The 14,392-nt window shown below is 43.6% G+C and overlaps 1 protein-coding gene across 3 annotated transcripts in view; it reads left to right on the top strand.

The window, feature by feature from the left end:
- The first annotated feature begins 1,023 nt into the window (after positions 1–1,023).
- Positions 1,024–14,392, top strand: part of SMAD1 (SMAD family member 1) — an 83,677-nt gene continuing 70,308 nt past the window's right edge. For 2 of the 3 annotated variants that reach the window (XM_057547339.1, XM_057547338.1), the window contains exon 1: positions 1,024–1,327. The gene's annotated coding sequence lies outside the window, so the exon portion shown is untranslated. Of the gene's footprint in view, positions 1,328–13,567; positions 13,657–14,392 lie in introns of all 3 variants that reach the window. The other variant, XM_057547341.1, reaches the window with a different exon arrangement.

Genomic DNA, 14,392 nt, shown 5'->3' on the forward strand with positions numbered 1-14,392 from the left:
TCAAATCATTTAATGAAGAAATTAGCAGAAATATTCTGACCTATACATAAACAGTATTTTATGTGTTTTGGGGGACTTGTTGCATTTCCTTAGAATAATTAAACATGGAATGCAGAAATTAAAAAATAGTTAATAAATAAGAATTTTAAATGGAATGTGCACGTGTAAAAGTACATGAACAATTGGAGAGTACCATTAATTGGATTTTTAAAAAAATATTGCTGGTAATGGTTCTTTTGGTACATGTGAAATTTATTCCTCAGAATAATTATTCGCCTCTAAACATAACTCAACATTATGGTAATTATCCAAGATTTCATGCCAGCTTCCAAGAGAGCTGGCCAAGAGAAAAATGAAATCTTATAAAAAAATATTTTCAATGTCTACGCAGATCAGGTATCTGGGAGCTAGTTCCTTTTTATTTTGGGAGGTTGGTGTCATCTAAAAGATTGTAGAAACTGGATCAAAAAAATTTAAAGTTCTATTGTGGCATCTGTCATTATTTGGAGCAGCGAGGTAACCAGCTGGAATCATTAGATCCCGAATTGGCATAAAACACACGTACTGATTCAGGGTTTGTTACAAGCACATGCAATAGTTACTGGGTTATCCATTTTTTGGTACTTGCAACTTCTGGGGCTTGCAAGTCGTTAAGGAGTAAGCGAGGGGCAAGGAAACTAAACATAAAAAGGCGAGGCTCGAAAGGTAATTGTCAAAACGCACTCCACGTTTATAGAGCGGTTCGGTGGGCCCGGTGGACGTGTTCGAGGAACATTTCAAATAAATAAAAATTGAACTCGGAACTTCACCGGCAGGTAAGGCACCGAGTCCGCTCCCCCGGGGCTAAAGGAGGCAGGGGCTGTGGTGTTTTCTCCTTAGAACCGGCGAGGCGTGGGGCTGGCGGCGCGGGAGGCGGCGCGGGACGCGGCGCGGGCCCAGCGCTCGCGCCGGCGGGGACGGGAATTTGGAGAGGATCCCTGGTCGCGCAGCCGCGGCGGGAGCGGCGGCGCGCGCGAGTGCGCGTGTGAGCGAGCTAGAGAGCAGGCGGGCGGGCGAGTGCGCCGGGTATTGGCAGCTGAGGAGTGGAGGCTGGGCGGCTCCGACTCCCTGACGCCAGCGCGACCAGATCAATCCAGGCTCCGGGAGCGAGCGAGTGTGCGAGCGGGCGGGCGGGAGGAGGAAGGAGAGGCCGAGCCGCTGAGCCCGGGCCGAGGCGCGGGGAGGGACCCTGCGAGCGCAGCGCCCGGCCGGCCTGACCGGGGCCGCGGGGGACCCCGCTCGCCCGGCCAACGCGTGCGCCCGCGTGGACAGGCGCGCAGCCAACCCGGTAAAACGAAACAGACCCGAACCCAACTTTCCCCTCCGTCGCGTCCCCGCCCTCCCCTCGGCGCCCCCGGCTTCCCAGCGCTGCCGCCGCTGCCGCCGCGGGCTGGGGCGGGCGCGGGCCGGCCGGGTGGCCACCATCGCGCGCGGGGTTGGCGGCGCGGGTTGCGGCGGGGAGGGGGCTCTTCCCCGCGTGGGGCAGACCGGGGATTTCCCCCCCCCGCCCATGATGGCGCCTCCCGGCCGCTCGGAGGAGCAAGCCTGCCACCTCCTCCTCTCCTCGCGCCTGGCCAGCCGGGCAAGGCTCGGGCCCGTGTGCCCCCCGCGTCTTTGTTGGGTCTGCGGTGGGGAAGCCGCGTTCCTCGGCCCCCGGCCCTGCGCGCGGCCGGCCCTCCGCGGCCACCCTCCCCCTCCGCCCGCCGCCCGTTTCCCTTTCCCTTCCTGCAGCCGAGCCTGGGCCGTCGGCGCGGCCCGCGGGCCCATTGTGTCCCGCGCCGGCCCGGGCGACCCCTGCGGGAGTCGGAGGGCGGCCGCCGGCGCTGCCCTTTCCGCGGAGTGGGGCTGGCGTAAGGGGGACACCGGGTGCCCTGGGTCCCTCTGCGTCCGGGGCGGGCTCCTTCCTGTGCCCCACCAGCGTCTTGGGGGTCGAGGTCAAGGAAAGTTCGCACTGAAATTCCCTCTCATTTATTCAAAGGTTTGGCGGCGGCGGCGCGCGTAATTTTTTTTTTTTTCTCTTCCGCCTACACCCCCCGGAGTCTCCGAGTGTCGTCTCATTCCTTTCCCTTTCCCGGATTCGATTGCCTCACTGCATGTGTATTTGTGAGTTCGCTGTGCAGCAACTGTTCATTTACTCTGCGCCCGGTCTTTGTTAGTGTTTCTCGGGGTTGTTTCTGCAGGAATGGGGGGGGGGGGTGGTGTAGGGTGTGAGAGAGACAGACGTGGGCTTGTTTTTCTCGTTGCTTAATATATATGAAGGCTTCCAGGGAGAGCGGTTCCCTGATGTACTTTGGGAAGGGAGGGGGAACAAATGCCTGCCGGATCTTACAACTACAGTAGCTGCGGCTTTTGTTTATTTTGCGGCGCGGACCATGTTTCAATGCACTTGCAAGATCCCCGGCCGGGCGCTTCCCTTCTGAAAATCGAGGCGCGTCTCCGAGCCCTCTCCCGAGAAAACATCGTCGTCGTGAGTGCTGTGACAGCCGGCCTCTTTCTTTCCCCTGAGGTTCTCTTGCCATTGTAGCTGAAATTTCACAGTAGGTGGAATGATACAGAAGTTGCCTGATATCTGTATGTGCTTCCTCTTACTGAAACTCCTAGCAAGCAGCTCAATCGCAAAATGCCTTTATTTCAGAACGTTTCTCGCTTTCATTACCTGCCGTGGATAACATGCCTGCATTCAGTAGCACAATGAGAAAACTGTTCTCTGCCCATGTTGATTTTTCATCTTGTTTCTCATTACCACTTGACGCTTTATTGGAGGTAGCTGAGCTGTATTGGAACCACGATTGAAAAAGAATCAGGGCAGAATCAATGTGCACTGCCCCGGGATTTTCAATTAGTATAAATATTTTGCATCAGTGTTAATTCTGATGGAGGTGCCAGGCCTAAATATGCTGTAACTGATTTAAATGTTTGTCCTCCCCTCTCCCTCCCTCTTTCCCATTTGTAGTTATTTGATATTTCTGTGCAGCTGGTGTACATTTGTGTAATATTGCAGTTCTTAGGAAACTGTAACCAGGGTCGTGGGAGATGATTTTCTAGAGGTGGGTGATGTCTGAGCCTCTGGAGGATCCAGGCAGGATCGGGTTTCTTCTGACGGTAGGGATTTGTCCTTGATTTAGTTTTGACCCCTCCAACCGTAGGTATGTAACCAAATACATTTTTCCTTTTTGCAGTATCCTTTGGTTTTATACCCTTGAAGAGCTGATGACCTTTGCATTTTAGAGAAATGACAGTTTTTAGGCAATTTAAAGTATTAACTTCTTACACCTCTTGGAATTTAATTTTTTTTTCTACTAAGTTCATTAAAGCATTAAGAGGAAGTAAGTCTCATTTTTCCAAATACATTTATTAGTTGAAAACTAAATTGCAGTTTGTAATTTTGATTTCTAGTAATTCTGGGTTTAGTAACTTGGTTAGAGTGGAAAAAGAATAAACTTGAGTGTAATTAGATGAGTATATTTAAGCTGCAGTCGCCTACATAATCAAGGCCAAGTTGTGTGTGTATAAAAGATCTCATTTGTGTAGTCTTACAAGGCTAATGGAAGCATCATTGAGGCTTTATAAATAATGTAAGTTGTGTATAATGTAGAGTCTCCAGAGACGGCAGAGAAAGCATCATTACCAGCCTTTTCAACCTGCTTGAGATCTTAAATTGATTTACAGCACTGAACTGGTGCAAAATGATACATCAGGATGACATGGGGTCAGCCTGTAAAAGTCTATGATGTCAGCCTATTAGTTCAGTCATCATAATTAAACCATATTACAGGGGCAGCTAAGCAGGAGTCTGGCGTTATCCTTCAGATATGGGTGGTACATGGATTTTGTTTATAGTGGAAAGGCCAAACTGGCAAGGAACGCTAGTGTTTCTGAAAAGGGGGAAAGGCTTACAGAACTCTGAATTTCTGAAAAAATTGAAGCTAAATTAAGAGATGTTCAGTCTGCATTGTCTAAGTAGCTTTCCATTTGGTAGTGGAGAAACAGATGCTTTGAGGGTGCCGATAAGGACCTTTGCAGCTCTGATCCATGCACTGAATCATGCTTCATGTGAGCTTGAATTTAACTTGGCCTTAGGGACCTTATAAAATATCAGAGGACCACATATTTCACATCTCTGATCCTTTTATTAACACTGAGTTGCACTGTATTGATGCAAACGCTGATACTTTATTTCTTTAATCATAGTTACCAGGTCTCCACTGGAAACAGAGGTATTTGAATTGAACATATAAACAATTCAGGAAAAGAAGATTCTTATTTTTTGCTGAAATTTCTGGCAATCCTTATTCAATTTATGGGTCATCTAGGGCTGTGCTGTCCAATTAGGTAGCCATAACCATGTGTGGGTATTTAAGTTGAAATTAATTAAAATTAAATTAAAATAAAAATTCATCTCAGTAGCACTAGCCACAGTTCGCGTGCTCAGTAGCTAATGTGGCTAGTGGCTACCACCTTGGAGAATATATACATAGAAAATTCCCATCATCACAGAAGGTTCTGTTGGACAGTGCTGTTCTAGACCCTTCGCCTCTCCTCATCCTCACTTTCTACTCACCTTTCAGCTGCTTCTCTGCTTGTTACCTCTGTGGATGAGTTTGTGGGGTCAAAGGGAGAAAGAGATATGTCAATTAATTTTGCTACTTCCTAGTTGCTCTTGTTAAAATAAAAGTTTGGAAGTGACAGTTGAAGCTACTGCATAAAATGAGGTTGACTTTTCTGTCAATCATATTTATCATTGGTGTCATGGCTTCTAATTTGATTTAGAGCTTTGGGTAGGAGAAATAATTGTAACTGATTTTTTTTCTGAGTTTTTACTGTGTCCTTGTCTTTGATACTCATATCTCATTTAAGCATCAAAACTTCCCTAAGTACTGTTGTTACGTTTTACAGATAAGGAAACTGAGTTCTGAGTGATTCATTGTCTTGCCTCAGGCTACATAACTAGTGATTATATTCTTAGCCATGAAGTGAACAAGGCAAGCTCTCTCTAGAGCCTCACTTTTCTAAAAAATTAATTAATTAATTTTTGGCTGCATTGGGTCTTCGTTGCTGTGCGCGGGCTTTTCTCTAGTTGTGGTGAGCGGGGGCTACTCTTCGTAGCAGTGCGTGTGGTTCTCATTGCGGTGGCTTCTCTTGTTGCGGAGCACGGGCTCTAGGCGCACGGGCTTCAGTAGTCGCGGTGCATGGGCTCAGTAGTTGTGGCTCGTGGGCTCTAGAGCGCAGGCTCAGTAGTTGTGGTGCACGGGCTTAGTTGCTCTGCGGCATGTGGGATCTTCCCAGACCTGGGCTCGAACCTGTGTTCCCTGCATTGGCAGGCGGATTCTTAACCACTGCACCACCAGGGAAGTCCCCTCACTTTTAAATATATATATATATATATCTAGAATACCTGAATAATCATTGTTCTGCTGGGCTTTATTATTCTGGTATAGACATGACTTTGCTTTTATTTTTTAGGCTTTTAGACAACTTTGCCTTCTATTGTGCTTTTCTGGGCCATCTTCTGTTGTCTTCCTTTAAGTGCTTAAGAAAGGAAACATAATGTTAACACCTCTCTAAGCAGAACATAATTGGAAGACTAAATCTGACATAAAAGTAATGCATTTCAAAGCCAAATTGGTTTTATCTCTGCTTTTCTGGATTATTCTTGTCACTTTCCCCTTGCTTTTTTCTTGTATAATCACAAGCTGATGGTACTAAAAAAGAAAGTTCTAGTAGTTCAGTTTATCTCATTAAAATTAGTCTTTTTTAGCTGGTAAACACTGCACCTTGAGATACAAATAGTTCATTGAAAATTCCTTGAAATTTTTTTTCTCTTTTTACATTTATGTCTACTTTTGTATAGTCTTACAGTTCAGTCATTTTTATTTTTATTTTTTTTGGTCAGGGCTATTTAAGAATTTGATGAAACCCTGGATCCCCTATCACACTCCCATCCTCTAATCCAAAAATGCTTATATGCCCTGGTAAGCTTGTGTGTGCACAGAAGTACCCAAATTTCAGGCGAAGGACATCCATGGGACTGCCTTGCCAAGTGTGTTCATAAACACTGATTTGTAATTTCCTTTACAAAGAATAGAGATATTGAGTATTAAAAGCTACTTTGATGTTCCTATCAAGTTGAGCAATCCGAGGCCCAGGGAAGATAGCGGACTTGCCTGAAGTCACCCATACAGTGATTGGAGGAGGGAAAGCCTGCACCTGGATCACTGTCATTGTCAAGTTGCCATTTGTTTTTTCCTTCCTCACTCGCTGTGCTCCTGGGCCTTTGGTCTGAGCATATCCAGTGTTAATTGGGGAGGGGAGGAAAGAAGAATTTTTTGGCATGATATTAACTTTTTGTACCCAACATTGTTTGAGCTGAGTATGAATCAAAAAGTCTGACAACCTCAGAGAGATGTTTTTTTACAGATTAAAATTGATTTTTTTTTTTTTTTAATTTTAGAGATGGAAAAGAAACGCCTTATGCCTGATTTAGTCAATGGGACCTTACTAGGAAATGGTAGATCCGAGATTCTACGAAGTTCAAATTAAATCAGGCAAGTCTGCTGTACAAATCTCCTCTTTTGGCTCTCAAAAACAAATCATATTCCTAACCAAAAGTCAGGGATTGGGGTATTTAGGGAAGGAGTTAGGAGGTACTAGGGAGAGAATTGGAAAGGTCTAAGGAGAAAAGGGATAATTTAAATATAAAAATTTAGAAATGAAATATAAAGTTATAAAATGACATTGAGGCTGATGAAGTATTCTGTGTAATTGTACTTCAGTATGTGGTTTTTTCTTTTTATAAAACTTACTATTACCGGTTTATTATGAAAGGATATAACTCAGGAACAGCCAGATGGAAGAGATGCACGGGGCAAGGTATGGGGGAAGGGCGCCGTGAGCTCCATGCCCTCTCCAGGCTCCCCATCCCCATAGCACCTTGATGTGTTCACCAGCCTGGAGGCTCTGGTCTTCATTTTTGGTACCAACATTAGCAGGAAGTGCTTTGATAACAAATAGAGGCATCTCCATTTTGCCTCGAATTGAAAACTGTTGACTCTTTATCCCCCTTTTCTGCTATTAACGTCGTATTGCAACTATTTAGGCTAATCTGGTGACCTGTCATCTGATTTGCTGCAAAAATACCTGAAGTATTTTTAATACTTCTGGAGTTACTGCCTTTAAAAAAAAAAACAAAAAAACTAAGTTGCATGAATGTATTTACTTAAAATCTAAGTCAAAATCTTCACTATGGTGTTCATTATTAAAATAATGTCAGTTTTAGAGATGTACTACTAGTCCTAGGCAAAAAAGTAACATTTACAGCTATTGCTTGCTGACTTGCAGAAATGAGCCGGCCCTGTAGAATATTCATTTGCATAAGGAAAGCTGTCTTTCAGATGGGAAAAGCCAATCTTTCAAAAACAGTTCAACTCCAATGGCTGCATCGGGTTTTTAGGCTGATACTGGGAACTGCAGTATTTGAGCAGTTTAATCTAACATCTTTGTGATTTTTTAAAAACTAATTTATTATTTTATTTTTGGCTGCGTCGGGTCTTCGTTGCTGCGCGCCGGCTTTGTCTAGTTTTGGCGAGCGGGGGCTCCTCTTTGTTGCGGTGCGCGGGCTTCTCATTGTGGTGGCTTCTCTTGTTGTGGAGCACGGGCTCTAGGCACGAGGGCTTCAGTAGTTGTGGCACGCAGACTTAGTAGTTGTGGCGCACGGGCTTAGTTACTCCGCGGCATGTGGGATCTTCCCGAACCAGGGCTCAAACCCGTGTCCCCTGCATTGGCAGGCGGATTCTTAACCACTGTGCCACCAGGGAAGCCCTGTGATTTTTTAATGAGCTAAAATCAGAACTTTAGAGAACATTCCCTCTTGAAGATAAAGCATCAAACTCTCTCAGGTTTGAGGGAATCCATACCTGGCAATTCTCCCAAATCTCTCTGCTTGGTTCCTAGTGTTCACATAGGAGCCTTATATAGAACGCAGGTCTATGGTTGGTGGATTGATTTCTTAACTAATTTTCTTGAGACAAACAAGCCTGGATTTCAAGGAACACATACAGCATACACAGCGGTTACTTATGCATCTATATGCTTTTGAGCTCACGATGAAAATAAATATTCACTATGTCATGTTTGCGAAAAGGAGGATAGAGGGGTCTAGCTTTTGATTCAAAAATATATTTATATGTGTAATTTTTTAATGCTTTATTTGTAGTTTCCCCTTAATTTTAGGGCAGCTGTACTATATTTTTTCCTACAATTCCAGATAGTTAGGGTATAGTTACTCAAACTATTCATTCATTTTCCTCTCCATGTCTATCTTTTGTGGTTTCTTTGCGGTGTGCTTATGCAAAGTGGAAGTATTTCAGACCTTTATAGTTTTTTTTCTTTCAGTTTCGAATACCACAAGAAGAAAAGGGAACTAATTATCTTTCAAGTATTATAATTAGGCATTAAATTAAGTCATTATTTAGTTAGCTAAATGCAAGATCTTTTGTTTAGATTGAAGGAAAACATGTCTTTTTAATGGAGGAGAGGGGTATTAAATATCTCCTTATTTGATAATTTTGATGCAGTGTGGTAATGAGCATATGCTTCACTTAGTGAGTCTGTTAGTTCAGAGTGGCTCAGTAATTAGTGAGGAGACCCACAAAAATGAAAAATTAAATGCAACATCACAAGAGTTGCTGCAGGGTGATATAGGGGTAAGTTGTACAGACAGTTCACATGAGGCCCACTGTGGTGTGGAAGGACGTGTGGGTTTGCGTAGGGAGAAGGAAGAGACATTTGGGCAGAGTAGCGGCGTGGAAGACTCAAGGTAACAGGAGTGTTGGGAGCAGCGCTGTCCGATAGAACTTTCTGGAGTGATGGAAATGTGCTGTGTCTGTGCTGTCCAGCACTGTAGCCACTAGCCACAAGTGGCTGTTGTGCATTTAGAATGTGGCTAGTGCAACTGAGGACTGCATTTTAAATTTTCATTAATTTATGTTTAAACAGCCACCTGTTTAACAATGAGCTATCACGTTGGACAGCACAGATCTGGAGGCCAGTCTGCAGCTCTGCCTGACCACAGAGGGTATTCCTGATGGGGTCCCGTATGGTGAGCTGGGAGAGGTGTTTGGAAAGGTTGAGTTGAGGATGAGGATTTGAGGGCCTCAGCGTGCCAGAATAAGGAAGCATTGGGAAGTCACAGAAGGTGTTTGAACTTGCAGTTTGGGTTGGAGAGGGTAGAGCCCATATGCCAGGAGATTGATAAGAAAGCGCTTTGAGTTCTCTCTGATGGGGTGGGTTTTGTGAGTGAAAAGACACCTGGTGGTTATTTGGCTATAGAGTAATGGGAAAGAGGGGTGTCACATTATTCTTAAGTTTCCAACCTGAGTGGCTGGAAAATTAATAAAGCCTTTACTTAAGAATAGAGAAGAACTGGTTGTGGAAGGAATAAAAATTGTGTGAATGATAAATTAGAATTGACAGGTTGAATTTAAGGTGGGGTATCTAAGTATTCTACAGGCAAGTTGGAGATACATAACTAAGCTAAAGCCTAGGGAAGGGCTCAGAGCTTTACGTAGATGCCAAGTAGTGATCTGTTGGGAATGATGGTGGAACGTCCAGGAATGGATGGGTATTTGGAGAGGATCATGAACAGAGAAACAGAGAGCTGGTGGGTTGAATCTTCCATTGATGCCCACAATTAGGAAGTGGTAGAAAGGAGAGAGGCACGTTTGAAGTAGACAAAAGAAGGATCTGGAAGAAGGGTGTGGGGTCAGAGGAGAAGTTAAACCAGGAAGCCAAGGGAAGAGAGAGTCCAGAGGAAGGTTCAAAGGGGGCACATGTTATATGGTTCAGGGTGAAGGAGAGAAGGTCAGGGTAATCAAGTGAATGCAGCTGAGGTGAAGAGACTGAGTATATTAAGAAATGAGAAACAGTCTTCTGTGCCCTCGAGTGACTTATGTTCCAAAATTGATGAGACGACTTCTTATTTGAAGGTTGAGGGAAAGAAGTTAATGGACAGAAAGCAATCAAAGATGATGGAGTTAGTGATCTGGAGCGCAGGTGACAAGATATGAGTCATGGTAAGGAGGGAGGTTGTCTGAGAAGGAAGCAGGATGGGGTCCGAGAGAGGAAAGCAGATGGCACAGAGCTCCTGTCAACTTGCGCTGGTTTTCCCAGTAGTGTCGGAGGCAAGTCAGTCCCTTCATTGGGATGGTGAGCCGGGAGAATCAGAAAATGGTACTGGAAGTTTAAGAATAATGGACAAGTTTTGGAAGAACCATTGTAGGTGATGTGCTAGGAAATCTATGGCGAATTCAGAGGCTGAACAGTGGGAGGAAGCCTGGGGTGAGGTTTGATGCGACTGTAGAGTAGACTAGTAATTGTTGCTTTTTAGCGTAACTTGGTGGCCTGAAAAAGTAAGATTGGAGAGGAATGTTGGCAGAGGTGATTCTGGCTGAGGGATAGAAAATAGGCTAAGAAATGAGGTTCTAGAGTCAGGTTGCCTGGGTTTAAGTCCCGGCCCCCAACACTGACTTGCTCTTTTATAACTTTGGGAAAGCTGCCATTAACTTTTTTTTTTCTAATTTTTTTTTAATTGAAGTATAGTTGATTTACAATGTTGTGACCATTAACTTTTGAACCTCACTTTCCTCATCTGAAAAATAGAGATAATAGTATCAGCCTCAGGGTTGATAGAAAGATGAGATGAGTTATCCTTCCGTATTTCATCTAAGATGCTGTTAATCATAAGATGTTATTTCATGTACTACTGAGGAAAAAACCATCATTTAGGCACAACATACCACTGATTGTAAATTTCCTGGTTAGGAGAGGGTACATCTTGCAGTCAGTGAAGTACAAAATACATAAAGGACCTAGCCTAGGACCTGGCACATAATAAGCATTTGGAAACTGTTAGCTATTTAATATTTGTAAGAGTCAATGTGATTGTAGGGTCTAGAATGTTAATGAGAGCAATATCGAATCCAATCTAGATAAGGGGTTACAGGTTATAAGGAGTCTAATGGATTAAATGAACTGAGAAGGGTTAAGCAATGGGAATCCCGGTAATGAAATTGTGAAATAGCAAGTTTGGGAATTTGTAGATGGAGCGTTTCCCTGACAATGCCAGCTAAAGGTTTTTAAGAAAAGTGTAGTAATTGAACTAAGAGAAGAATGCCCTTTAATGATTTTAAAAAGCTATTTAAAGTTTCCCAGAGCTTTTCAAAGTAAGTATTGTGAATTTATCTATGGATTTTTCTTACACTATTCATTAGTGGTAAAAAATTTTTTTTTCATTAGAGAATACACACTCAGTGAAGAAAGATTCCGGCATGGATTCTTGTCATAGTGTCAGAAGGAAAGGGGGAGATGGATTCTCGATTGTCATTGATTGAGTGAATTGTCATTTTTAAGAGATGGGGATACGGGGGCGGGGGTAGTCCTAATAGCTGCCTGTAGAGCTCTTTTTTTTTTGTTTTTGTTTTTTGTTTTTGGCCACGCTGTGTGGCATGCGGGATCTTAGTTCCCCCACCAGGGATCGAACCCGTGCCCCCTCCTTTGGGAGTGTGGAGTCTTAACCACTGGACCACCAGGGAAGTCCCTGTAGAGCTGTTTTAAACATGGCTCTGAAGGCAGAAACCATAAAGGAAAAATTTATAGGTTTGACAACATTTATGTGACCAAACACACAGTCTTGAATGACCACACACAAAAATACAACCTTTCAAATTTGCAGCAAGTTACTCTTCTTGTAAAAAACTTTTTAAATCAATAGGAAATACCACCCCTACAGAAAAATTGGTACATGGACCTGGAGAGTATCATACTAGGTGAAGTCAGGCATACAAAGACAAGTATCATATGATATCACTTATATGTGGAATCTAAAAACATGATACAATGAACTTATTTACAAAAGACTCACAGACATAGAAAACAAATTTATGGTCACCAAGGGGGAAAGCGGGGGAGGGATAAATTAGGAATTTGGGATTAACAGATACACACTACTCTATGTAAAATAGATAAACTACAAGGATCTACCGTATAGCACAGGGAACTATACTTAATATCTTGGAATAACCTATAATGGAAAAGAATCTGAAAAAGAATGTGTGTGTGTGTACATACACCTGAAACGTAAGTCAAGTATGCTTCAATTAAAAAAAAAATAAATGAAATTCTGGGCTCCTAAACAAATTGGTAAAGGACAGGAACAATTCACAAACGAATGAAATGCAAACTACTAATAGACATGAACTGTTCTGCCGAGTCCTGGATGAGACTCTTCACTGGAATGGGGATGATGTCTTCTCTTTTACTTTATTGTATCATTCTTTGTGGACCAGGAAGGATCAGTCTGGGGAAACTGGGCTTTTCTCACTGAAGGAAAGGAAGCCAAAATTTCCCTGCCTCCTAAGAGAAGCTGAGGTCACAAGGAGGTACCCAATGAATGTAAGCTGGAGTTATAAGAGACAGGCCATCTCCATCCCATTTCCTTGATGTTGCCCCACTACCCTCATGACATTGGGCTAGGAGTCTCCTCATTAGAATGTGAGGTGTTCCCAGCGCTTTAGGGGCTCTCAGTTCTATGCAGGTTCTCAACCAGCTGGCACGATCGGTGAACCTTACGGATACCAGTGCTCCACAGAGCACATCGAAATGGGCCTCTTTCTCTCCCACCTGAGTCGCAGTATTAGATTTGATTTGTAGCGGCATTTTCGTATTCATATGAGACACAGTGATGGTCTTAGAGCATGGTTTTGCTTATTGAGCTAGACTGGTTCGTAAGGTATTGAAATAAGAAGTTCTCCCACATAGTAAAACCTCTTATAAAGTGAAGAAAATTTAAAGTTAGGCATTAGCATTTGATTTCCCAGATTGTCTCTTAAGGGTAATAGTTAAGGTCGTGGGCGTAAGAAAGGCTTCTCATGTGCTGCCCGTAAGGTGGTTATTGGTAGGGTCCTTACCTAACCAAAGTACACCCAGTCTTACCTCGGCCTTGAGTTTTTACCTGGCCACTAGACAGAAGAGGATTCATCAGCATCTTCTGACCCACCATCTCCTCTCTCTTAAGTGATCTGCAAATATTTCAGAGTTGGGGGAAAACAAGGCTTTTGAATTTCACCCCCGGGCTTACCACCAATTTCAGCCACAGGCCAGTTACCCCCGCCTCTTCTTTCTTACGTCCTTTCAGAGGACGGTGACTGGGAGTAGGGGGCTGGAACTGGTACGCATTGGTCAGAGCCGTCCTTCAAACTCTGAGCAAAGTTGGGGAGGGAGGACGAATGCCGGCAGCACGAGCCTTAATTTTATCAAAATGGGTCTTTAATTTTATGGGTAGCTTTGTGTGAAAGGGAGTGGTAATGCTACAGTGAGTGTTGCTTTAGGAAGTACACCTCTAGCCCTGTGACAGCTCAGCACAGCTGCCTGTACATAGCTTGCCGTCCCATCTGTTACGGCTTCCTGTTTTGCTTTGTGTCCGTTGCTGGCTTTGCAGTCTGCATAATTAATAACAACCTCTTTATTTTCCCAGTGTTCGTGTTTGTGTGCTCAGGACTTCTATTCAGTTTGTTCAAGCTCGAGAGAACGTCTCATTGGTTTCAAATGGCCTTCTGTTAAACTGTGAGCAAAATTAATTTGATTATCCTTGAAATGATTGGCATCCAAGCTGTATTTATAGCGTTTATTTGCATGGAAACACTGAAGAGTTGTCTTGTCACACTGTGCAGGCTGAGGTGTTGATCTGTATTCCAGGAAAGCCTCCTTTAAAATTGGTGCATCCTCACTGAGCAGTTCTGCTTTTTGTTGAGCCAATATTAATCAATTCAGCAAATGTTTCATGCATCCAGCGCTGGGCTCTGTTTCGGGGAGGGAGAGAGAGAAACATCTAAGTCAGTTTTTGCTGTGCAGAAGCAATCTTAACTGGTAAGAGGAGACTATGATTATATGAAAAGCTAAATAACGAGCCATCGTTATTCATGTTATAGCGTCTTATTTTGAGTGTTTTTCTTCAGTAATTGGGATAGCCTTTCAGAGTCAAGGGATTAGGAAAGAAATCTGATGTAGTTGGTAGAGCTCCTGCGCCGTGCCCACCTCCAGCTTAGTGGATTCTTTCAGCAAGTTTTTGAGCATCTCTACGTATACTTCTGTTCATAGTGTCTCTTATAGAGCTTGATAAAGTTGGGGTAAGGGGTCATAAATGTAGGATTTGCACTGAGATTGTAACTTTGAGGAAAAATACGAACCTGCTTGTCTAATGTGACTTCTGTTTTAATAGCTTTTATTACAGTTATCTTATTCATTCTTTAGACTGAGTTCCTTGAGGGTATGTGGACAGTATCTTCACGATCTTCATGTT

This window comes from Balaenoptera acutorostrata, chromosome 5 (assembly GCF_949987535.1).
Source record: "Balaenoptera acutorostrata chromosome 5, mBalAcu1.1, whole genome shotgun sequence".
Classification (NCBI taxonomy): domain Eukaryota; kingdom Metazoa; phylum Chordata; class Mammalia; order Artiodactyla; family Balaenopteridae; genus Balaenoptera; species Balaenoptera acutorostrata.